Genomic DNA, 17,874 nt, shown 5'->3' on the forward strand with positions numbered 1-17,874 from the left:
CTCGTTGGACGTAAGTCGTGGTGTAAAAAGTTGAACCGTGGCCCCAAATGCCGTGCGATCATGGAGGCCGTTGTGGGCATTGGTGGTATAGTGGCAAGCATAGCTGCCTTCCAAGCAGTTGACCCGGGTTCGATTCCCGGCCAATGCAGAGACTTAAGAAAGATGTGTTTTATCTTGTGACATTCAACCGCTTGCGGGCATTAGAAAAGTCTTATGAGCTCCTGGACAATCGATCAGCTTCGGGAAGATCTCGGGTGGCCAAGAGCTGACAACAAGGTAGCGTGGCCGAGCGGTCCAAGGCGCTGGATTTAGGCTCCAGTCTCTCCGGAGGCGTGGGTTCGAATCCCACCGCTGCCACTTTTGTAGGGTGCTAACGCCGTCTCGTTGCTTTCACGTCAGTAATTGGGTTTGAAAAGGTGAACTGTGGCTCGACATGTTGTGCGGTCCTTGATGCTTTTTGGGGCATCGTAGGTATAGTGGCTCCATTCCCAGACAATACAAACCGTGAAGAGGCATTTTGTCTCTTGTGACGGTCGAACACATCCAGATTAGGCCAAGTGTTCCAAACTCGGCAGAAGTATATACCAGGCTTAGGGCAATCTCTTACTCGTTGGACGTAAGTCGTGGTGTGAAAAGTTGAACCGTGGCCCCAAATGCCGTGCGATCATGGAGGCCGTTGTGGGCATTGGTGGTATAGTGGCAAGCATAGCTGCCTTCCAAGCAGTTGACCCGGGTTCGATTCCCGGCAAATGCAGAAACTTAAGAAAGATGTGTTTTATCTTGTGACATTCAACCGCTTGCGGGCATTAGAAAAGTCTTATGAGCTCCTGGACAATCGATCAGCTTCGGGAAGATCTCGGGTGGCCAAGAGCTGACAACAAGGTAGCGTGGCCGAGCGGTCCAAGGCGCTGGATGAAGGCTCCAGTCTCTCCGGAGGCGTGGGTTCGAATCCCACCGCTGTCACTTTTGTAGGGTGCTAACGCCGTCTCGTTGCTTTCACGTCAGTAATTGGGTTTGAAAAGGTGAACTGTGGCTCGAAATGTTGTGCGGTCCTTGATGCTTTTTGGGGCATCGTAGGTATAGTGGCTCCATTCCCAGACAATACAAACCGTGAAGAGGCATTTTGTCTCTTGTGACGGTCGAACACATCCAGATTAGGCCAAGTGTTCCAAACTCGGCAGAAGTATATACCAGGCTTAGGGCAATCTCTTACTCGTTGGACGTAAGTCGTGGTGTGAAAAGTTGAACCGTGGCCCCAAATGCCGTGCGATCATGGAGGCCGTTGTGGGCATTGGTGGTATAGTGGCAAGCATAGCTGCCTTCCAAGCAGTTGACCCGGGTTCGATTCCCGGCCAATGCAGAAACTTGAGAAAGATGTGTTTTATCTTGTGACATTCAACCGCTTGCGGGCATTAGAAACATCTTGTGAGCTCCTGGACGATCGATCAGCTTCGGGAGGATATCGGGTTGCCTAGAGCTGACAACGGAATAGCGTGGCCGAGCGGACCAAGGCGCTGGATTTAGGCTCCAGTCTCTCCGGAGGCGTGGGTTCGAATCCCACCGCTGCCACTTTTGTAGGGTGCTAACGCCGTCTCGTTGCTTTCACGTCAGTAATTGGGTTTGAAAAGGTGAACTGTGGCTCGAAATGTTGTGCGGTCCTTGATGCTTTTTGGGGCATCGTAGGTATAGTGGCTCCATTCCCAGACAATACAAACCGTGAAGAGGCATTTTGTCTCTTGTGACGGTCGAACACATCCAGATTAGGCCAAGTGTTCCAAACTCGGCAGAAGTATATACCAGGCTTAGGGCAATCTCTTACTCGTTGGACGTAAGTCGGTGGTGTGAAAAGTTGAACCGTGGCTCCAAATGCCGTGCCATCATGGAGGCCGTTGTGGGCATTGGTGGTATAGTGGCAAGCATAGCTGCCTTCCAAGCAGTTGACCCGGGTTTGATTCCCGGCCAATGCAGAAACTTGAGAAAGATGTGTTTTATCTTGTGACATTCAACCGCTTGCGGGCATTAGAAAAGTCTTATGAGCTCCTGGACAATCGATCAGCTTCGGGAAGATCTCGGGTGGCCAAGAGCTGACAACAAGGTAGCGTGGCCGAGCGGTCCAAGGCGCTGGATTTAGGCTCCAGTCTCTCCGGAGGCGTGGGTTCGAATCCCACCGCTGTCACTTTTGTAGGGTGCTAACGCCGTCTCGTTGCTTTCACGTCAGTAATTGGGTTTGAAAAGGTGAACTGTGGCTCGAAATGTTGTGCGGTCCTTGATGCTTTTTGGGGCATCGTAGGTATAGTGGCTCCATTCCCAGACAATACAAACCGTGAAGAGGCATTTTGTCTCTTGTGACGGTCGAACACATCCAGATTAGGCCAAGTGTTCCAAACTCGGCAGAAGTATATACCAGGCTTAGGGCAATCTCTTACTCGTTGGACGTAAGTCGTGGTGTGAAAAGTTGAACCGTGGCCCCAAATGCCGTGCGATCATGGAGGCCGTTGTGGGCATTGGTGGTATAGTGGCAAGCATAGCTGCCTTCCAAGCAGTTGACCTGGGTTCGATTCCCGGCAAATGCAGAAACTTAAGAAAGATGTGTTTTATCTTGTGACATTCAACCGCTTGCGGGCATTAGAAAAGTCTTATGAGCTCCTGGACAATCGATCAGCTTCGGGAAGATCTCGGGTGGCCAAGAGCTGACAACAAGGTAGCGTGGCCGAGCGGTCCAAGGCGCTGGATTAAGGCTCCAGTCTCTCCGGAGGCGTGGGTTCGAATCCCACCGCTGCCACTTTTGTAGGGTGCTAACGCCGTCTCGTTGCTTTCACGTCAGTAAAAGGGTTTGAAAAGGTGAACTGTGGCTCGACATGTTGTGCGGTCCTTGATGCTTTTTTGGGGCATCGTAGGTATAGTGGCTCCATTCCCAGACAATACAAACCGTGAAGAGGCATTTTGTCTCTTGTGACGGTCGAACACATCCAGATTAGGCCAAGTGTTCCAAACTCGGCAGAAGTATATACCAGGCTTAGGGCAATCTCTTACTCGTTGGACGTAAGTCGGTGGTGTGAAAAGTTGAACCGTGGCTCCAAATGCTGTGCGATCATGGAGGCCGTTGTGGGCATTGGTGGTATAGTGGCAAGCATAGCTGCCTTCCAAGCAGTTGACCCGGGTTCGATTCCCGGCCAATGCAGAAACTTGAGAAAGATGTGTTTTATCTTGTGACATTCAACCGCTTGCGGGCATTAGAAACATCTTGTGAGCTCCTGGACGATCGATCAGCTTCGGGAGGATATCGGGTTGCCTAGAGCTGACAACGGAATAGCGTGGCTGAGCGGACCAAGGCGCTGGATTTAGGCTCCAGTCTCTCCGGAGGCGTGGGTTTGAATCCCACTGCTGTCACTTTTGTAGGGTGCTAACGCCGTCTCGTTGCTTTCACGTCAGTAATTGGGTTTGAAAAGGTGAACTGTGGCTCGAAATGTTGTGCGGTCCTTGATGCTTTTTGGGGCATCGTAGGTATAGTGGCTCCATTCCCAGACAATACAAACCGTGAAGAGGCATTTTGTCTCTTGTGACGGTCGAACACATCCAGATTAGGCCAAGTGTTCCAAACTCGGCAGAAGTATATACCAGGCTTAGGGCAATCTCTTACTCGTTGGACGTAAGTCGTGGTGTGAAAAGTTGAACCGTGGCCCCAAATGCCGTGCGATCATGGAGGCGGTTGTGGGCATTGGTGGTATAGTGGCAAGCATAGCTGCCTTCCAAGCAGTTGACCCGGGTTCGATTCCCGGCAAATGCAGAAACTTAAGAAAGATTTGTTTTATCTTGTGACATTCAACCGCTTGCGGGCATTAGAAAAGTCTTATGAGCTCCTGGACAATCGATCAGCTTCGGGAAGATCTTGGGTGGCCAAGAGCTGACAACAAGGTAGCGTGGCCGAGCGGTCCAAGGCGCTGGATTAAGGCTCCAGTCTCTCCGGAGGCGTGGGTTCGAATCCCACCGCTGCCACTTTTGTAGGTTGCTAACGCCGTCTCGTTGCTTTCACGTCAGTAAGTGGGTTTGAAAAGGTGAACTGTGGCTCGACATGTTGTGCGGTCCTTGATGCTTTTTTGGGGCATCGTAGGTATAGTGGCTCCATTCCCAGACAATACAAACCGTGAAGAGGCATTTTGTCTCTTGTGACGGTCGAACACATCCAGATTAGGCCAAGTGTTCCAAACTCGGCAGAAGTATATACCAGGCTTAGGGCAATCTCTTACTCGTTGGACGTAAGTCGGTGGTGTGAAAAGTTGAACCGTGGCTCCAAATGCTGTGCGATCATGGAGGCCGTTGTGGGCATTGGTGGTATAGTGGCAAGCATAGCTGCCTTCCAAGCAGTTGACCCGGGTTCGATTCCCGGCCAATGCAGAAACTTGAGAAAGATGTGTTTTATCTTGTGACATTCAACCGCTTGCGGGCATTAGAAACATCTTGTGAGCTCCTGGACGATCGATCAGCTTCGGGAGGATATCGGGTTGCCTAGAGCTGACAACGGAATAGCGTGGCCGAGCGGACCAAGGCGCTGGATTTAGGCTCCAGTCTCTCCGGAGGCGTGGGTTCGAATCCCACCGCTGCCACTTTTGTAGGGTGCTAACGCCGTCTCGTTGCTTTCACGTCAGTAATTGGGTTTGAAAAGGTGAACTGTGGCTCGAAATGTTGTGCGGTCCTTGATGCTTTTTGGGGCATCGTAGGTATAGTGGCTCCATTCCCAGACAATACAAACCGTGAAGAGGCATTTTGTCTCTTGTGACGGTCGAACACATCCAGATTAGGCCAAGTGTTCCAAACTCGGCAGAAGTATATACCAGGCTTAGGGCAATCTCTTACTCGTTGGACGTAAGTCGGTGGTGTGAAAAGTTGAACCGTGGCTCCAAATGCCGTGCCATCATGGAGGCCGTTGTGGGCATTGGTGGTATAGTGGCAAGCATAGCTGCCTTCCAAGCAGTTGACCCGGGTTCGATTCCCGGCCAATGCAGAGACTTAAGAAAGATGTGTTTTATCTTGTGACATTCAACCGCTTGCGGGCATTAGAAAAGTCTTATGAGCTCCTGGACAATCGATCAGCTTCGGGAAGATCTCGGGTGGCCAAGAGCTGACAACAAGGTAGCGTGGCCGAGCGGTCCAAGGCGCTGGATTAAGGCTCCAGTCTCTCCGGAGGCGTGGGTTCGAATCCCACCGCTGCCACTTTTGTAGGTTGCTAACGGCGTCTCGTTGCTTTCACGTCAGTAAGTGGGTTTGAAAAGGTGAACTGTGGCTCGACATGTTGTGCGGTCCTTGATGCTTTTTTGGGGCATCGTAGGTATAGTGGCTCCATTCCCAGACAATACAAACCGTGAAGAGGCATTTTGTCTCTTGTGACGGTCGAACACATCCAGATTAGGCCAAGTGTTCCAAACTCGGCAGAAGTATATACCAGGCTTAGGGCAATCTCTTACTCGTTGGACGTAAGTCGTGGTGTGAAAAGTTGAACCGTGGCCCCAAATGCCGTGCGATCATGGAGGCCGTTGTGGGCATTGGTGGTATAGTGGCAAGCATAGCTGCCTTCCAAGCAGTTGACCCGGGTTCGATTCCCGGCCAATGCAGAGACTTAAGAAAGATGTGTTTTATCTTGTGACATTCAACCGCTTGCGGGCATTAGAAAAATCTTATGAGCTCCTGGACAATCGATCAGCTTCGGGAAGATCTCGGGTGGCCAAGAGCTGACAACAAGGTAGCGTGACCGAGCGGTCCAAGGCGCTGGATTAAGGCTCCAGTCTCTCCGGAGGCGTGGGTTCGAATCCCACCGCTGCCACTTTTGTAGGGTGCTAACGCCGTCTCGTTGCTTTCACGTCAGTAAGTGGGTTTGAAAAGGTGAACTGTGGCTCGACATGTTGTGCGGTCCTTGATGCTTTTTTGGGGCATCGTAGGTATAGTGGCTCCATTCCCAGACAATACAAACCGTGAAGAGGCATTTTGTCTCTTGTGACGGTCGAACACATCCAGATTAGGCCAAGTGTTCCAAACTCGGCAGAAGTATATACCAGGCTTAGGGCAATCTCTTACTCGTTGGACGTAAGTCGGTGGTGTGAAAAGTTGAACCGTGGCTCCAAATGCCGTGCGATCATCGAGGCCGTTGTGGGCATTGGTGGTATAGTGGCAAGCATAGCTGCCTTCCAAGCAGTTGACCCGGGTTCGATTCCCGGCCAATGCAGAAACTTGAGAAAGATGTGTTTTATCTTGTGACATTCAACCGCTTGCGGGCATTAGAAAAGTCTTATGAGCTCCTGGACAATCGATCAGCTTCGGGAAGATCTCGGGTGGCCAAGAGCTGACAACAAGGTAGCGTGGCCGAGCGGTCCAAGGCGCTGGATTAAGGCTCCAGTCTCTCCGGAGGCGTGGGTTCGAATCCCACCGCTGCCACTTTTGTAGGTTGCTAACGGCGTCTCGTTGCTTTCACGTCAGTAAGTGGGTTTGAAAAGGTGAACTGTGGCTCGACATGTTGTGCGGTCCTTGATGCTTTTTTGGGGCATCGTAGGTATAGTGGCTCCATTCCCAGACAATACAAACCGTGAAGAGGCATTTTGTCTCTTGTGACGGTCGAACACATCCAGATTAGGCCAAGTGTTCCAAACTCGGCAGAAGTATATACCAGGCTTAGGGCAATCTCTTACTCGTTGGACGTAAGTCGTGGTGTGAAAAGTTGAACCGTGGCCCCAAATGCCGTGCGATCATGGAGGCCGTTGTGGGCATTGGTGGTATAGTGGCAAGCATAGCTGCCTTCCAAGCAGTTGACCCGGGTTCGATTCCCGGCCAATGCAGAGACTTAAGAAAGATGTGTTTTATCTTGTGACATTCAACCGCTTGCGGGCATTAGAAAAATCTTATGAGCTCCTGGACAATCGATCAGCTTCGGGAAGATCTCGGGTGGCCAAGAGCTGACAACAAGGTAGCGTGACCGAGCGGTCCAAGGCGCTGGATTAAGGCTCCAGTCTCTCCGGAGGCGTGGGTTCGAATCCCACCGCTGCCACTTTTGTAGGGTGCTAACGCCGTCTCGTTGCTTTCACGTCAGTAAGTGGGTTTGAAAAGGTGAACTGTGGCTCGACATGTTGTGCGGTCCTTGATGCTTTTTGGGGGCATCGTAGGTATAGTGGCTCCATTCCCAGACAATACAAACCGTGAAGAGGCATTTTGTCTCTTGTGACGGTCGAACACATCCAGATTAGGCCAAGTGTTCCAAACTCGGCAGAAGTATATACCAGGCTTAGGGCAATCTCTTACTCGTTGGACGTAAGTCGGTGGTGTGAAAAGTTGAACCGTGGCTCCAAATGCTGTGCGATCATCGAGGCCGTTGTGGGCATTGGTGGTATAGTGGCAAGCATAGCTGCCTTCCAAGCAGTTGACCCGGGTTCGATTCCCGGCCAATGCAGAAACTTGAGAAAGATGTGTTTTATCTTGTGACATTCAACCGCTTGCGGGCATTAGAAAAGTCTTATGAGCTCCTGGACAATCGATCAGCTTCGGGAAGATCTCGGGTGGCCAAGAGCTGACAACAAGGTAGCGTGGCCGAGCGGTCCAAGGCGCTGGATTAAGGCTCCAGTCTCTCCGGAGGCGTGGGTTCGAATCCCACCGCTGCCACTTTTGTAGGTTGCTAACGGCGTCTCGTTGCTTTCACGTCAGTAAGTGGGTTTGAAAAGGTGAACTGTGGCTCGACATGTTGTGCGGTCCTTGATGCTTTTTTGGGGCATCGTAGGTATAGTGGCTCCATTCCCAGACAATACAAACCGTGAAGAGGCATTTTGTCTCTTGTGACGGTCGAACACATCCAGATTAGGCCAAGTGTTCCAAACTCGGCAGAAGTATATACCAGGCTTAGGGCAATCTCTTACTCGTTGGACGTAAGTCGTGGTGTGAAAAGTTGAACCGTGGCCCCAAATGCCGTGCGATCATGGAGGCCGTTGTGGGCATTGGTGGTATAGTGGCAAGCATAGCTGCCTTCCAAGCAGTTGACCCGGGTTCGATTCCCGGCCAATGCAGAGACTTAAGAAAGATGTGTTTTATCTTGTGACATTCAACCGCTTGCGGGCATTAGAAAAATCTTATGAGCTCCTGGACAATCGATCAGCTTCGGGAAGATCTCGGGTGGCCAAGAGCTGACAACAAGGTAGCGTGACCGAGCGGTCCAAGGCGCTGGATTAAGGCTCCAGTCTCTCCGGAGGCGTGGGTTCGAATCCCACCGCTGCCACTTTTGTAGGGTGCTAACGCCGTCTCGTTGCTTTCACGTCAGTAAGTGGGTTTGAAAAGGTGAACTGTGGCTCGACATGTTGTGCGGTCCTTGATGCTTTTTGGGGGCATCGTAGGTATAGTGGCTCCATTCCCAGACAATACAAACCGTGAAGAGGCATTTTGTCTCTTGTGACGGTCGAACACATCCAGATTAGGCCAAGTGTTCCAAACTCGGCAGAAGTATATACCAGGCTTAGGGCAATCTCTTACTCGTTGGACGTAAGTCGGTGGTGTGAAAAGTTGAACCGTGGCTCCAAATGCTGTGCGATCATCGAGGCCGTTGTGGGCATTGGTGGTATAGTGGCAAGCATAGCTGCCTTCCAAGCAGTTGACCCGGGTTCGATTCCCGGCCAATGCAGAAACTTGAGAAAGATGTGTTTTATCTTGTGACATTCAACCGCTTGCGGGCATTAGAAACATCTTGTGAGCTCCTGGACGATCGATCAGCTTCGGGAGGATATCGGGTTGCCAAGAGCTGACAACGGAATAGCGTGGCCGAGCGGACCAAGGCGCTGGATTTAGGCTCCAGTCTCTCCGGAGGCGTGGGTTCGAATCCCACCGCTGCCACTTTTGTAGGGTGCTAACGCCGTCTCGTTGCTTTCACGTCAGTAATTGGGTTTGAAAAGGTGAACTGTGGCTCGAAATGTTGTGCGGTCCTTGATGCTTTTTGGGGCATCGTAGGTATAGTGGCTCCATTCCCAGACAATACAAACCGTGAAGAGGCATTTTGTCTCTTGTGACGGTCGAACACATCCAGATTAGGCCAAGTGTTCCAAACTCGGCAGAAGTATATACCAGGCTTAGGGCAATCTCTTACTCGTTGGACGTAAGTCGGTGGTGTGAAAAGTTGAACCGTGGCCCCAAATGCCGTGCGATCATGGAGGCCGTTGTGGGCATTGGTGGTATAGTGGCAAGCATAGCTGCCTTCCAAGCAGTTGACCCGGGTTCGATTCCCGGCCAATGCAGAGACTTAAGAAAGATGTGTTTTATCTTGTGACATTCAACCGCTTGCGGGCATTAGAAAAATCTTATGAGCTCCTGGACAATCGATCAGCTTCGGGAAGATCTCGGGTGGCCAAGAGCTGACAACAAGGTAGCGTGACCGAGCGGTCCAAGGCGCTGGATTAAGGCTCCAGTCTCTCCGGAGGCGTGGGTTCGAATCCCACCGCTGCCACTTTTGTAGGGTGCTAACGCCGTCTCGTTGCTTTCACGTCAGTAAGTGGGTTTGAAAAGGTGAACTGTGGCTCGACATGTTGTGCGGTCCTTGATGCTTTTTTGGGGCATCGTAGGTATAGTGGCTCCATTCCCAGACAATACAAACCGTGAAGAGGCATTTTGTCTCTTGTGACGGTCGAACACATCCAGATTAGGCCAAGTGTTCCAAACTCGGCAGAAGTATATACCAGGCTTAGGGCAATCTCTTACTCGTTGGACGTAAGTCGGTGGTGTGAAAAGTTGAACCGTGGCCCCAAATGCCGTGCGATCATGGAGGCCGTTGTGGGCATTGGTGGTATAGTGGCAAGCATAGCTGCCTTCCAAGCAGTTGACCCGGGTTCGATTCCCGGCCAATGCAGAGACTTAAGAAAGATGTGTTTTATCTTGTGACATTCAACCGCTTGCGGGCATTAGAAAAATCTTATGAGCTCCTGGACAATCGATCAGCTTCGGGAAGATCTCGGGTGGCCAAGAGCTGACAACAAGGTAGCGTGACCGAGCGGTCCAAGGCGCTGGATTAAGGCTCCAGTCTCTCCGGAGGCGTGGGTTCGAATCCCACCGCTGCCACTTTTGTAGGGTGCTAACGCCGTCTCGTTGCTTTCACGTCAGTAAGTGGGTTTGAAAAGGTGAACTGTGGCTCGACATGTTGTGCGGTCCTTGATGCTTTTTTGGGGCATCGTAGGTATAGTGGCTCCATTCCCAGACAATACAAACCGTGAAGAGGCATTTTGTCTCTTGTGACGGTCGAACACATCCAGATTAGGCCAAGTGTTCCAAACTCGGCAGAAGTATATACCAGGCTTAGGGCAATCTCTTACTCGTTGGACGTAAGTCGGTGGTGTGAAAAGTTGAACCGTGGCCCCAAATGCCGTGCGATCATGGAGGCCGTTGTGGGCATTGGTGGTATAGTGGCAAGCATAGCTGCCTTCCAAGCAGTTGACCCGGGTTCGATTCCCGGCCAATGCAGAAACTTGAGAAAGATGTGTTTTATCTTGTGACATTCAACCGCTTGCGGGCATTAGAAAAGTCTTATGAGCGCCTGGACAATCGATCAGCTTCGGGAAGATCTCGGGTGGCCAAGAGCTGACAACAAGGTAGCGTGGCCGAGCGGTCCAAGGCGCTGGATTAAGGCTCCAGTCTCTCCGGAGGCGTGGGTTCGAATCCCACCGCTGCCACTTTTGTAGGTTGCTAACGGCGTCTCGTTGCTTTCACGTCAGTAAGTGGGTTTGAAAAGGTGAACTGTGGCTCGACATGTTGTGCGGTCCTTGATGCTTTTTTGGGGCATCGTAGGTATAGTGGCTCCATTCCCAGACAATACAAACCGTGAAGAGGCATTTTGTCTCTTGTGACGGTCGAACACATCCAGATTAGGCCAAGTGTTCCAAACTCGGCAGAAGTATATACCAGGCTTAGGGCAATCTCTTACTCGTTGGACGTAAGTCGGTGGTGTGAAAAGTTGAACCGTGGCTCCAAATGCTGTGCGATCATGGAGGCCGTTGTGGGCATTGGTGGTATAGTGGCAAGCATAGCTGCCTTCCAAGCAGTTGACCCGGGTTCGATTCCCGGCCAATGCAGAAACTTGAGAAAGATGTGTTTTATCTTGTGACATTCAACCGCTTGCGGGCATTAGAAACATCTTGTGAGCTCCTGGACGATCGATCAGCTTCGGGAGGATATCGGGTTGCCAAGAGCTGACAACGGAATAGCGTGGCCGAGCGGACCAAGGCGCTGGATTTAGGCTCCAGTCTCTCCGGAGGCGTGGGTTCGAATCCCACCGCTGCCACTTTTGTAGGGTGCTAACGCCGTCTCGTTGCTTTCACGTCAGTAATTGGGTTTGAAAAGGTGAACTGTGGCTCGAAATGTTGTGCGGTCCTTGATGCTTTTTGGGGCATCGTAGGTATAGTGGCTCCATTCCCAGACAATACAAACCGTGAAGAGGCATTTTGTCTCTTGTGACGGTCGAACACATCCAGATTAGGCCAAGTGTTCCAAACTCGGCAGAAGTATATACCAGGCTTAGGGCAATCTCTTACTCGTTGGACGTAAGTCGGTGGTGTGAAAAGTTGAACCGTGGCCCCAAATGCCGTGCGATCATGGAGGCCGTTGTGGGCATTGGTGGTATAGTGGCAAGCATAGCTGCCTTCCAAGCAGTTGACCCGGGTTCGATTCCCGGCCAATGCAGAGACTTAAGAAAGATGTGTTTTATCTTGTGACATTCAACCGCTTGCGGGCATTAGAAAAATCTTATGAGCTCCTGGACAATCGATCAGCTTCGGGAAGATCTCGGGTGGCCAAGAGCTGACAACAAGGTAGCGTGGCCGAGCGGTCCAAGGCGCTGGATTAAGGCTCCAGTCTCTCCGGAGGCGTGGGTTCGAATCCCACCGCTGCCACTTTTGTAGGGTGCTAACGCCGTCTCGTTGCTTTCACGTCAGTAAGTGGGTTTGAAAAGGTGAACTGTGGCTCGACATGTTGTGCGGTCCTTGATGCTTTTTTGGGGCATCGTAGGTATAGTGGCTCCATTCCCAGACAATACAAACCGTGAAGAGGCATTTTGTCTCTTGTGACGGTCGAACACATCCAGATTAGGCCAAGTGTTCCAAACTCGGCAGAAGTATATACCAGGCTTAGGGCAATCTCTTACTCGTTGGACGTAAGTCGGTGGTGTGAAAAGTTGAACCGTGGCCCCAAATGCCGTGCGATCATGGAGGCCGTTGTGGGCATTGGTGGTATAGTGGCAAGCATAGCTGCCTTCCAAGCAGTTGACCTGGGTTCGATTCCCGGCCAATGCAGAAACTTGAGAAAGATGTGTTTTATCTTGTGACATTCAACCGCTTGCGGGCATTAGAAAAGTCTTATGAGCGCCTGGACAATCGATCAGCTTCGGGAAGATCTCGGGTGGCCAAGAGCTGACAACAAGGTAGCGTGGCCGAGCGGTCCAAGGCGCTGGATTAAGGCTCCAGTCTCTCCGGAGGCGTGGGTTCGAATCCCACCGCTGCCACTTTTGTAGGTTGCTAACGGCGTCTCGTTGCTTTCACGTCAGTAAGTGGGTTTGAAAAGGTGAACTGTGGCTCGACATGTTGTGCGGTCCTTGATGCTTTTTTGGGGCATCGTAGGTATAGTGGCTCCATTCCCAGACAATACAAACCGTGAAGAGGCATTTTGTCTCTTGTGACGGTCGAACACATCCAGATTAGGCCAAGTGTTCCAAACTCGGCAGAAGTATATACCAGGCTTAGGGCAATCTCTTACTCGTTGGACGTAAGTCGGTGGTGTGAAAAGTTGAACCGTGGCTCCAAATGCTGTGCGATCATGGAGGCCGTTGTGGGCATTGGTGGTATAGTGGCAAGCATAGCTGCCTTCCAAGCAGTTGACCCGGGTTCGATTCCCGGCCAATGCAGAAACTTGAGAAAGATGTGTTTTATCTTGTGACATTCAACCGCTTGCGGGCATTAGAAACATCTTGTGAGCTCCTGGACGATCGATCAGCTTCGGGAGGATATCGGGTTGCCTAGAGCTGACAACGGAATAGCGTGGCCGAGCGGACCAAGGCGCTGGATTTATGCTCCAGTCTCTCCGGAGGCGTGGGTTCGAATCCCACCGCTGCCACTTTTGTAGGGTGCTAACGCCGTCTCGTTGCTTTCACGTCAGTAATTGGGTTTGAAAAGGTGAACTGTGGCTCGAAATGTTGTGCGGTCCTTGATGCTTTTTGGGGCATCGTAGGTATAGTGGCTCCATTCCCAGACAATACAAACCGTGAAGAGGCATTTTGTCTCTTGTGACGGTCGAACACATCCAGATTAGGCCAAGTGTTCCAAACTCGGCAGAAGTATATACCAGGCTTAGGGCAATCTCTTACTCGTTGGACGTAAGTCGTGGTGTAAAAAGTTGAACCGTGGCCCCAAATGCCGTGCGATCATGGAGGCCGTTGTGGGCATTGGTGGTATAGTGGCAAGCATAGCTGCCTTCCAAGCAGTTGACCCGGGTTCGATTCCCGGCCAATGCAGAGACTTAAGAAAGATGTGTTTTATCTTGTGACATTCAACCGCTTGCGGGCATTAGAAAAGTCTTATGAGCTCCTGGACAATCGATCAGCTTCGGGAAGATCTCGGGTGGCCAAGAGCTGACAACAAGGTAGCGTGGCCGAGCGGTCCAAGGCGCTGGATTAAGGCTCCAGTCTCTCCGGAGGCGTGGGTTCGCATCCCACCGCTGCCACTTTTGTAGGTTGCTAACGGCGTCTCGTTGCTTTCACGTCAGTAAGTGGGTTTGAAAAGGTGAACTGTGGCTCGACATGTTGTGCGGTCCTTGATGCTTTTTTGGGGCATCGTAGGTATAGTGGCTCCATTCCCAGACAATACAAACCGTGAAGAGGCATTTTGTCTCTTGTGACGGTCGAACACATCCAGATTAGGCCAAGTGTTCCAAACTCGGCAGAAGTATATACCAGGCTTAGGGCAATCTCTTACTCGTTGGACGTAAGTCGGTGGTGTGAAAAGTTGAACCGTGGCTCCAAATGCTGTGCGATCATCGAGGCCGTTGTGGGCATTGGTGGTATAGTGGCAAGCATAGCTGCCTTCCAAGCAGTTGACCCGGGTTCGATTCCCGGCCAATGCAGAAACTTGAGAAAGATGTGTTTTATCTTGTGACATTCAACCGCTTGCGGGCATTAGAAAAGTCTTATGAGCGCCTGGACAATCGATCAGCTTCGGGAAGATCTCGGGTGGCCAAGAGCTGACAACAAGGTAGCGTGGCCGAGCGGTCCAAGGCGCTGGATTAAGGCTCCAGTCTCTCCGGAGGCGTGGGTTCGAATCCCACCGCTGCCACTTTTGTAGGTTGCTAACGGCGTCTCGTTGCTTTCACGTCAGTAAGTGGGTTTGAAAAGGTGAACTGTGGCTCGACATGTTGTGCGGTCCTTGATGCTTTTTGGGGGCATCGTAGGTATAGTGGCTCCATTCCCAGACAATACAAACCGTGAAGAGGCATTTTGTCTCTTGTGACGGTCGAACACATCCAGATTAGGCCAAGTGTTCCAAACTCGGCAGAAGTATATACCAGGCTTAGGGCAATCTCTTACTCGTTGGACGTAAGTCGTGGTGTGAAAAGTTGAACCGTGGCCCCAAATGCCGTGCGATCATGGAGGCCGTTGTGGGCATTGGTGGTATAGTGGCAAGCATAGCTGCCTTCCAAGCAGTTGACCCGGGTTCGATTCCCGGCCAATGCAGAGACTTAAGAAAGATGTGTTTTATCTTGTGACATTCAACCGCTTGCGGGCATTAGAAAAATCTTATGAGCTCCTGGACAATCGATCAGCTTCGGGAAGATCTCGGGTGGCCAAGAGCTGACAACAAGGTAGCGTGACCGAGCGGTCCAAGGCGCTGGATTAAGGCTCCAGTCTCTCCGGAGGCGTGGGTTCGAATCCCACCGCTGCCACTTTTGTAGGGTGCTAACGCCGTCTCGTTGCTTTCACGTCAGTAAGTGGGTTTGAAAAGGTGAACTGTGGCTCGACATGTTGTGCGGTCCTTGATGCTTTTTTGGGGCATCGTAGGTATAGTGGCTCCATTCCCAGACAATACAAACCGTGAAGAGGCATTTTGTCTCTTGTGACGGTCGAACACATCCAGATTAGGCCAAGTGTTCCAAACTCGGCAGAAGTATATACCAGGCTTAGGGCAATCTCTTACTCGTTGGACGTAAGTCGGTGGTGTGAAAAGTTGAACCGTGGCTCCAAATGCTGTGCGATCATCGAGGCCGTTGTGGGCATTGGTGGTATAGTGGCAAGCATAGCTGCCTTCCAAGCAGTTGACCCGGGTTCGATTCCCGGCCAATGCAGAAACTTGAGAAAGATGTGTTTTATCTTGTGACATTCAACCGCTTGCGGGCATTAGAAAAGTCTTATGAGCTCCTGGACAATCGATCAGCTTCGGGAAGATCTCGGGTGGCCAAGAGCTGACAACAAGGTAGCGTGGCCGAGCGGTCCAAGGCGCTGGATTAAGGCTCCAGTCTCTCCGGAGGCGTGGGTTCAAATCCCACCGCTGCCACTTTTGTAGGGTGCTAACGCCGTCTCATTGCTTTCACGTCAGTAAGTGGGTTTGAAAAGGTGAACTGTGGCTCGACATGTTGTGCGGTCCTTGATGCTTTTTGGGGGCATCGTAGGTATAGTGGCTCCATTCCCAGACAATACAAACCGTGAGGAGGCATTTTGTCTCTTGTGACGGTCGAACACATCCAGATTAGGCCAAGTGTTCCAAACTCGGCAGAAGTTTATACCAGGCTTAGGGCAATCTCTTACTCGTTGGACGTAAGTCGGTGGTGTGAAAAGTTGAACCGTGGCTCCAAATGCTGTGCGATCATCGAGGCCGTTGTGGGCATTGGTGGTATAGTGGCAAGCATAGCTGCCTTCCAAGCAGTTGACCCGGGTTCGATTCCCGGCCAATGCAGAAACTTGAGAAAGATGTGTTTTATCTTGTGACATTCAACCGCTTGCGGGCATTAGAAAAGTCTTATGAGCTCCTGGACAATCGATCAGCTTCGGGAAGATCTCGGGTGGCCAAGAGCTGACAACAAGGTAGCGTGGCCGAGCGGTCCAAGGCGCTGGATTAAGGCTCCAGTCTCTCCGGAGGCGTGGGTTCAAATCCCACCGCTGCCACTTTTGTAGGGTGCTAACGCCGTCTCATTGCTTTCACGTCAGTAAGTGGGTTTGAAAAGGTGAACTGTGGCTCGACATGTTGTGCGGTCCTTGATGCTTTTTGGGGGCATCGTAGGTATAGTGGCTCCATTCCCAGACAATACAAACCGTGAAGAGGCATTTTGTCTCTTGTGACGGTCGAACACATCCAGATTAGGCCAAGTGTTCCAAACTCGGCAGAAGTTTATACCAGGCTTAGGGCAATCTCTTACTCGTTGGACGTAAGTCGGTGGTGTGAAAAGTTGAACCGTGGCCCCAAATGCCGTGCGATCATGGAGGCCGTTGTGGGCATTGGTGGTATAGTGGCAAGCATAGCTGCCTTCCAAGCAGTTGACCCAGGTTCGATTCCCGGCCAATGCAGAAACTTAAGAAAGATGTGTTTTATCTTGTGACATTCAACCGCTTGCGGGCATTAGAAAAGTCTTATGAGCTCCTGGACAATCGATCAGCCTCGGGAAGATCTCGGGTGGCCAAGAGCTGACAACAAGGTAGTGTGGCCGAGCGGTCCAAGGCGCTGGATTAAGGCTCCAGTCTCTCCGGAGGCGTGGGTTCGAATCCCACCGCTGCCACTTTTGTAGGGTGCTAACGCCGTCTCATTGCTTTCACGTCAGTAAGTGGGTTTGAAAAGGTGAACTGTGGCTCGACATGTTGTGCGGTCCTTGATGCTTTTTGGGGGCATCGTAGGTATAGTGGCTCCATTCCCAGACAATACAAACCGTGAAGAGGCATTTTGTCTCTTGTGACGGTCGAACACATCCAGATTAGGCCAAGTGTTCCAAACTCGGCAGAAGTTTATACCAGGCTTAGGGCAATCTCTTACTCGTTGGACGTAAGTCGGTGGTGTGAAAAGTTGAACCGTGGCCCCAAATGCCGTGCGATCATGGAGGCCGTTGTGGGCATTGGTGGTATAGTGGCAAGCATAGCTGCCTTCCAAGCAGTTGACCCAGGTTCGATTCCCGGCCAATGCAGAAACTTAAGAAAGATGTGTTTTATCTTGTGACATTCAACCGCTTGCGGGCATTAGAAAAGTCTTATGAGCTCCTGGACAATCGATCAGCCTCGGGAAGATCTCGGGTGGCCAAGAGCTGACAACAAGGTAGTGTGGCCGAGCGGTCCAAGGCGCTGGATTAAGGCTCCAGTCTCTCCGGAGGCGTGGGTTCGAATCCCACCGCTGCCACTTTTGTAGGGTGCTAACGCCGTCTCGTTGCTTTCATGTCAGTAAGTGGGTTTGAAAAGGTGAACTGTGGCTCGACATGTTGTGCGGTCCTTGATGCTTTTTTGGGGCATCGTAGGTATAGTGGCTCCATTCCCAGACAATACAAACCGTGAAGAGGCATTTTGTCTCTTGTGACGGTCGAACACATCCAGATTAGGCCAAGTGTTCCAAACTCGGCAGAAGTATATACCAGGCTTAGGGCAATCTCTTACTCGTTGGACGTAAGTCGGTGGTGTGAAAAGTTGAACCGTGGCTCCAAATGCCGTGCGATCATGGAGGCCGTTGTGGGCATTGGTGGTATAGTGGCAAGCATAGCTGCCTTCCAAGCAGTTGACCCGGGTTTGATTCCCGGCCAATGCAGAAACTTGAGAAAGATGTGTTTTATCTTGTGACATTCAACCGCTTGCGGGCATTAGAAAAGTCTTATGAGCTCCTGGACAATCGATCAGCTTCGGGAAGATCTCGGGTGGCC

At 51.4% G+C, this 17,874-nt stretch overlaps 55 non-coding genes across 55 annotated transcripts; all 55 read left to right on the forward strand.

The window, feature by feature from the left end:
* The first annotated feature begins 76 nt into the window (after positions 1-76).
* On the forward strand, positions 77-148 carry trnag-ucc (transfer RNA glycine (anticodon UCC)). The gene has a single exon. It is a non-coding gene; the product is annotated as a tRNA-Gly (tRNA).
* A 127-nt stretch (positions 149-275) lies between these two features.
* trnal-uag (transfer RNA leucine (anticodon UAG)) lies at positions 276-357 on the forward strand. The gene has a single exon. It is a non-coding gene; the product is annotated as a tRNA-Leu (tRNA).
* A 524-nt stretch (positions 358-881) lies between these two features.
* trnal-aag (transfer RNA leucine (anticodon AAG)) lies at positions 882-963 on the forward strand. Its single transcript has one exon. It is a non-coding gene; the product is annotated as a tRNA-Leu (tRNA).
* A 325-nt stretch (positions 964-1,288) lies between these two features.
* Positions 1,289-1,360, forward strand: trnag-ucc (transfer RNA glycine (anticodon UCC)). Its single transcript has one exon. It is a non-coding gene; the product is annotated as a tRNA-Gly (tRNA).
* Positions 1,361-1,485: 125 nt separating this feature from the next.
* Positions 1,486-1,569, forward strand: trnal-uag (transfer RNA leucine (anticodon UAG)). The gene has a single exon. It is a non-coding gene; the product is annotated as a tRNA-Leu (tRNA).
* A 326-nt stretch (positions 1,570-1,895) lies between these two features.
* On the forward strand, positions 1,896-1,967 carry trnag-ucc (transfer RNA glycine (anticodon UCC)). Its single transcript has one exon. It is a non-coding gene; the product is annotated as a tRNA-Gly (tRNA).
* Positions 1,968-2,094: 127 nt separating this feature from the next.
* Positions 2,095-2,176, forward strand: trnal-uag (transfer RNA leucine (anticodon UAG)). The gene has a single exon. It is a non-coding gene; the product is annotated as a tRNA-Leu (tRNA).
* Positions 2,177-2,700: 524 nt separating this feature from the next.
* Positions 2,701-2,782, forward strand: trnal-aag (transfer RNA leucine (anticodon AAG)). The gene has a single exon. It is a non-coding gene; the product is annotated as a tRNA-Leu (tRNA).
* Positions 2,783-3,109: 327 nt separating this feature from the next.
* Positions 3,110-3,181, forward strand: trnag-ucc (transfer RNA glycine (anticodon UCC)). Its single transcript has one exon. It is a non-coding gene; the product is annotated as a tRNA-Gly (tRNA).
* A 733-nt stretch (positions 3,182-3,914) lies between these two features.
* trnal-aag (transfer RNA leucine (anticodon AAG)) lies at positions 3,915-3,996 on the forward strand. The gene has a single exon. It is a non-coding gene; the product is annotated as a tRNA-Leu (tRNA).
* Positions 3,997-4,323: 327 nt separating this feature from the next.
* On the forward strand, positions 4,324-4,395 carry trnag-ucc (transfer RNA glycine (anticodon UCC)). The gene has a single exon. It is a non-coding gene; the product is annotated as a tRNA-Gly (tRNA).
* Positions 4,396-4,520: 125 nt separating this feature from the next.
* trnal-uag (transfer RNA leucine (anticodon UAG)) lies at positions 4,521-4,604 on the forward strand. The gene has a single exon. It is a non-coding gene; the product is annotated as a tRNA-Leu (tRNA).
* Positions 4,605-4,930: 326 nt separating this feature from the next.
* trnag-ucc (transfer RNA glycine (anticodon UCC)) lies at positions 4,931-5,002 on the forward strand. Its single transcript has one exon. It is a non-coding gene; the product is annotated as a tRNA-Gly (tRNA).
* A 127-nt stretch (positions 5,003-5,129) lies between these two features.
* Positions 5,130-5,211, forward strand: trnal-aag (transfer RNA leucine (anticodon AAG)). The gene has a single exon. It is a non-coding gene; the product is annotated as a tRNA-Leu (tRNA).
* Positions 5,212-5,537: 326 nt separating this feature from the next.
* On the forward strand, positions 5,538-5,609 carry trnag-ucc (transfer RNA glycine (anticodon UCC)). The gene has a single exon. It is a non-coding gene; the product is annotated as a tRNA-Gly (tRNA).
* A 127-nt stretch (positions 5,610-5,736) lies between these two features.
* On the forward strand, positions 5,737-5,818 carry trnal-aag (transfer RNA leucine (anticodon AAG)). Its single transcript has one exon. It is a non-coding gene; the product is annotated as a tRNA-Leu (tRNA).
* A 327-nt stretch (positions 5,819-6,145) lies between these two features.
* trnag-ucc (transfer RNA glycine (anticodon UCC)) lies at positions 6,146-6,217 on the forward strand. Its single transcript has one exon. It is a non-coding gene; the product is annotated as a tRNA-Gly (tRNA).
* A 127-nt stretch (positions 6,218-6,344) lies between these two features.
* Positions 6,345-6,426, forward strand: trnal-aag (transfer RNA leucine (anticodon AAG)). Its single transcript has one exon. It is a non-coding gene; the product is annotated as a tRNA-Leu (tRNA).
* Positions 6,427-6,752: 326 nt separating this feature from the next.
* trnag-ucc (transfer RNA glycine (anticodon UCC)) lies at positions 6,753-6,824 on the forward strand. Its single transcript has one exon. It is a non-coding gene; the product is annotated as a tRNA-Gly (tRNA).
* A 127-nt stretch (positions 6,825-6,951) lies between these two features.
* Positions 6,952-7,033, forward strand: trnal-aag (transfer RNA leucine (anticodon AAG)). The gene has a single exon. It is a non-coding gene; the product is annotated as a tRNA-Leu (tRNA).
* A 327-nt stretch (positions 7,034-7,360) lies between these two features.
* trnag-ucc (transfer RNA glycine (anticodon UCC)) lies at positions 7,361-7,432 on the forward strand. Its single transcript has one exon. It is a non-coding gene; the product is annotated as a tRNA-Gly (tRNA).
* A 127-nt stretch (positions 7,433-7,559) lies between these two features.
* trnal-aag (transfer RNA leucine (anticodon AAG)) lies at positions 7,560-7,641 on the forward strand. Its single transcript has one exon. It is a non-coding gene; the product is annotated as a tRNA-Leu (tRNA).
* A 326-nt stretch (positions 7,642-7,967) lies between these two features.
* On the forward strand, positions 7,968-8,039 carry trnag-ucc (transfer RNA glycine (anticodon UCC)). Its single transcript has one exon. It is a non-coding gene; the product is annotated as a tRNA-Gly (tRNA).
* A 127-nt stretch (positions 8,040-8,166) lies between these two features.
* trnal-aag (transfer RNA leucine (anticodon AAG)) lies at positions 8,167-8,248 on the forward strand. Its single transcript has one exon. It is a non-coding gene; the product is annotated as a tRNA-Leu (tRNA).
* Positions 8,249-8,575: 327 nt separating this feature from the next.
* trnag-ucc (transfer RNA glycine (anticodon UCC)) lies at positions 8,576-8,647 on the forward strand. Its single transcript has one exon. It is a non-coding gene; the product is annotated as a tRNA-Gly (tRNA).
* A 125-nt stretch (positions 8,648-8,772) lies between these two features.
* Positions 8,773-8,856, forward strand: trnal-uag (transfer RNA leucine (anticodon UAG)). Its single transcript has one exon. It is a non-coding gene; the product is annotated as a tRNA-Leu (tRNA).
* A 326-nt stretch (positions 8,857-9,182) lies between these two features.
* Positions 9,183-9,254, forward strand: trnag-ucc (transfer RNA glycine (anticodon UCC)). The gene has a single exon. It is a non-coding gene; the product is annotated as a tRNA-Gly (tRNA).
* Positions 9,255-9,381: 127 nt separating this feature from the next.
* On the forward strand, positions 9,382-9,463 carry trnal-aag (transfer RNA leucine (anticodon AAG)). The gene has a single exon. It is a non-coding gene; the product is annotated as a tRNA-Leu (tRNA).
* A 327-nt stretch (positions 9,464-9,790) lies between these two features.
* On the forward strand, positions 9,791-9,862 carry trnag-ucc (transfer RNA glycine (anticodon UCC)). The gene has a single exon. It is a non-coding gene; the product is annotated as a tRNA-Gly (tRNA).
* A 127-nt stretch (positions 9,863-9,989) lies between these two features.
* On the forward strand, positions 9,990-10,071 carry trnal-aag (transfer RNA leucine (anticodon AAG)). The gene has a single exon. It is a non-coding gene; the product is annotated as a tRNA-Leu (tRNA).
* Positions 10,072-10,398: 327 nt separating this feature from the next.
* Positions 10,399-10,470, forward strand: trnag-ucc (transfer RNA glycine (anticodon UCC)). Its single transcript has one exon. It is a non-coding gene; the product is annotated as a tRNA-Gly (tRNA).
* Positions 10,471-10,597: 127 nt separating this feature from the next.
* trnal-aag (transfer RNA leucine (anticodon AAG)) lies at positions 10,598-10,679 on the forward strand. The gene has a single exon. It is a non-coding gene; the product is annotated as a tRNA-Leu (tRNA).
* A 327-nt stretch (positions 10,680-11,006) lies between these two features.
* On the forward strand, positions 11,007-11,078 carry trnag-ucc (transfer RNA glycine (anticodon UCC)). The gene has a single exon. It is a non-coding gene; the product is annotated as a tRNA-Gly (tRNA).
* Positions 11,079-11,203: 125 nt separating this feature from the next.
* Positions 11,204-11,287, forward strand: trnal-uag (transfer RNA leucine (anticodon UAG)). The gene has a single exon. It is a non-coding gene; the product is annotated as a tRNA-Leu (tRNA).
* A 326-nt stretch (positions 11,288-11,613) lies between these two features.
* trnag-ucc (transfer RNA glycine (anticodon UCC)) lies at positions 11,614-11,685 on the forward strand. Its single transcript has one exon. It is a non-coding gene; the product is annotated as a tRNA-Gly (tRNA).
* Positions 11,686-11,812: 127 nt separating this feature from the next.
* Positions 11,813-11,894, forward strand: trnal-aag (transfer RNA leucine (anticodon AAG)). Its single transcript has one exon. It is a non-coding gene; the product is annotated as a tRNA-Leu (tRNA).
* A 327-nt stretch (positions 11,895-12,221) lies between these two features.
* trnag-ucc (transfer RNA glycine (anticodon UCC)) lies at positions 12,222-12,293 on the forward strand. The gene has a single exon. It is a non-coding gene; the product is annotated as a tRNA-Gly (tRNA).
* Positions 12,294-12,420: 127 nt separating this feature from the next.
* trnal-aag (transfer RNA leucine (anticodon AAG)) lies at positions 12,421-12,502 on the forward strand. Its single transcript has one exon. It is a non-coding gene; the product is annotated as a tRNA-Leu (tRNA).
* Positions 12,503-12,829: 327 nt separating this feature from the next.
* trnag-ucc (transfer RNA glycine (anticodon UCC)) lies at positions 12,830-12,901 on the forward strand. The gene has a single exon. It is a non-coding gene; the product is annotated as a tRNA-Gly (tRNA).
* Positions 12,902-13,026: 125 nt separating this feature from the next.
* On the forward strand, positions 13,027-13,110 carry trnai-uau (transfer RNA isoleucine (anticodon UAU)). The gene has a single exon. It is a non-coding gene; the product is annotated as a tRNA-Ile (tRNA).
* Positions 13,111-13,435: 325 nt separating this feature from the next.
* On the forward strand, positions 13,436-13,507 carry trnag-ucc (transfer RNA glycine (anticodon UCC)). Its single transcript has one exon. It is a non-coding gene; the product is annotated as a tRNA-Gly (tRNA).
* A 127-nt stretch (positions 13,508-13,634) lies between these two features.
* trnal-aag (transfer RNA leucine (anticodon AAG)) lies at positions 13,635-13,716 on the forward strand. Its single transcript has one exon. It is a non-coding gene; the product is annotated as a tRNA-Leu (tRNA).
* A 327-nt stretch (positions 13,717-14,043) lies between these two features.
* trnag-ucc (transfer RNA glycine (anticodon UCC)) lies at positions 14,044-14,115 on the forward strand. Its single transcript has one exon. It is a non-coding gene; the product is annotated as a tRNA-Gly (tRNA).
* Positions 14,116-14,242: 127 nt separating this feature from the next.
* On the forward strand, positions 14,243-14,324 carry trnal-aag (transfer RNA leucine (anticodon AAG)). Its single transcript has one exon. It is a non-coding gene; the product is annotated as a tRNA-Leu (tRNA).
* Positions 14,325-14,650: 326 nt separating this feature from the next.
* trnag-ucc (transfer RNA glycine (anticodon UCC)) lies at positions 14,651-14,722 on the forward strand. Its single transcript has one exon. It is a non-coding gene; the product is annotated as a tRNA-Gly (tRNA).
* Positions 14,723-14,849: 127 nt separating this feature from the next.
* Positions 14,850-14,931, forward strand: trnal-aag (transfer RNA leucine (anticodon AAG)). The gene has a single exon. It is a non-coding gene; the product is annotated as a tRNA-Leu (tRNA).
* Positions 14,932-15,258: 327 nt separating this feature from the next.
* Positions 15,259-15,330, forward strand: trnag-ucc (transfer RNA glycine (anticodon UCC)). Its single transcript has one exon. It is a non-coding gene; the product is annotated as a tRNA-Gly (tRNA).
* Positions 15,331-15,457: 127 nt separating this feature from the next.
* On the forward strand, positions 15,458-15,539 carry trnal-aag (transfer RNA leucine (anticodon AAG)). Its single transcript has one exon. It is a non-coding gene; the product is annotated as a tRNA-Leu (tRNA).
* Positions 15,540-15,866: 327 nt separating this feature from the next.
* trnag-ucc (transfer RNA glycine (anticodon UCC)) lies at positions 15,867-15,938 on the forward strand. The gene has a single exon. It is a non-coding gene; the product is annotated as a tRNA-Gly (tRNA).
* Positions 15,939-16,065: 127 nt separating this feature from the next.
* On the forward strand, positions 16,066-16,147 carry trnal-aag (transfer RNA leucine (anticodon AAG)). Its single transcript has one exon. It is a non-coding gene; the product is annotated as a tRNA-Leu (tRNA).
* A 327-nt stretch (positions 16,148-16,474) lies between these two features.
* On the forward strand, positions 16,475-16,546 carry trnag-ucc (transfer RNA glycine (anticodon UCC)). The gene has a single exon. It is a non-coding gene; the product is annotated as a tRNA-Gly (tRNA).
* A 127-nt stretch (positions 16,547-16,673) lies between these two features.
* Positions 16,674-16,755, forward strand: trnal-aag (transfer RNA leucine (anticodon AAG)). Its single transcript has one exon. It is a non-coding gene; the product is annotated as a tRNA-Leu (tRNA).
* A 327-nt stretch (positions 16,756-17,082) lies between these two features.
* Positions 17,083-17,154, forward strand: trnag-ucc (transfer RNA glycine (anticodon UCC)). Its single transcript has one exon. It is a non-coding gene; the product is annotated as a tRNA-Gly (tRNA).
* A 127-nt stretch (positions 17,155-17,281) lies between these two features.
* trnal-aag (transfer RNA leucine (anticodon AAG)) lies at positions 17,282-17,363 on the forward strand. Its single transcript has one exon. It is a non-coding gene; the product is annotated as a tRNA-Leu (tRNA).
* Positions 17,364-17,690: 327 nt separating this feature from the next.
* trnag-ucc (transfer RNA glycine (anticodon UCC)) lies at positions 17,691-17,762 on the forward strand. The gene has a single exon. It is a non-coding gene; the product is annotated as a tRNA-Gly (tRNA).
* Positions 17,763-17,874: the final 112 nt, after the last annotated feature.

The sequence above is a fragment of the Hypomesus nipponensis genome, chromosome 3 (assembly GCF_054491055.1).
Source record: "Hypomesus nipponensis isolate SF chromosome 3, ASM5449105v1, whole genome shotgun sequence".
Lineage (NCBI taxonomy): Eukaryota > Metazoa > Chordata > Actinopteri > Osmeriformes > Osmeridae > Hypomesus > Hypomesus nipponensis.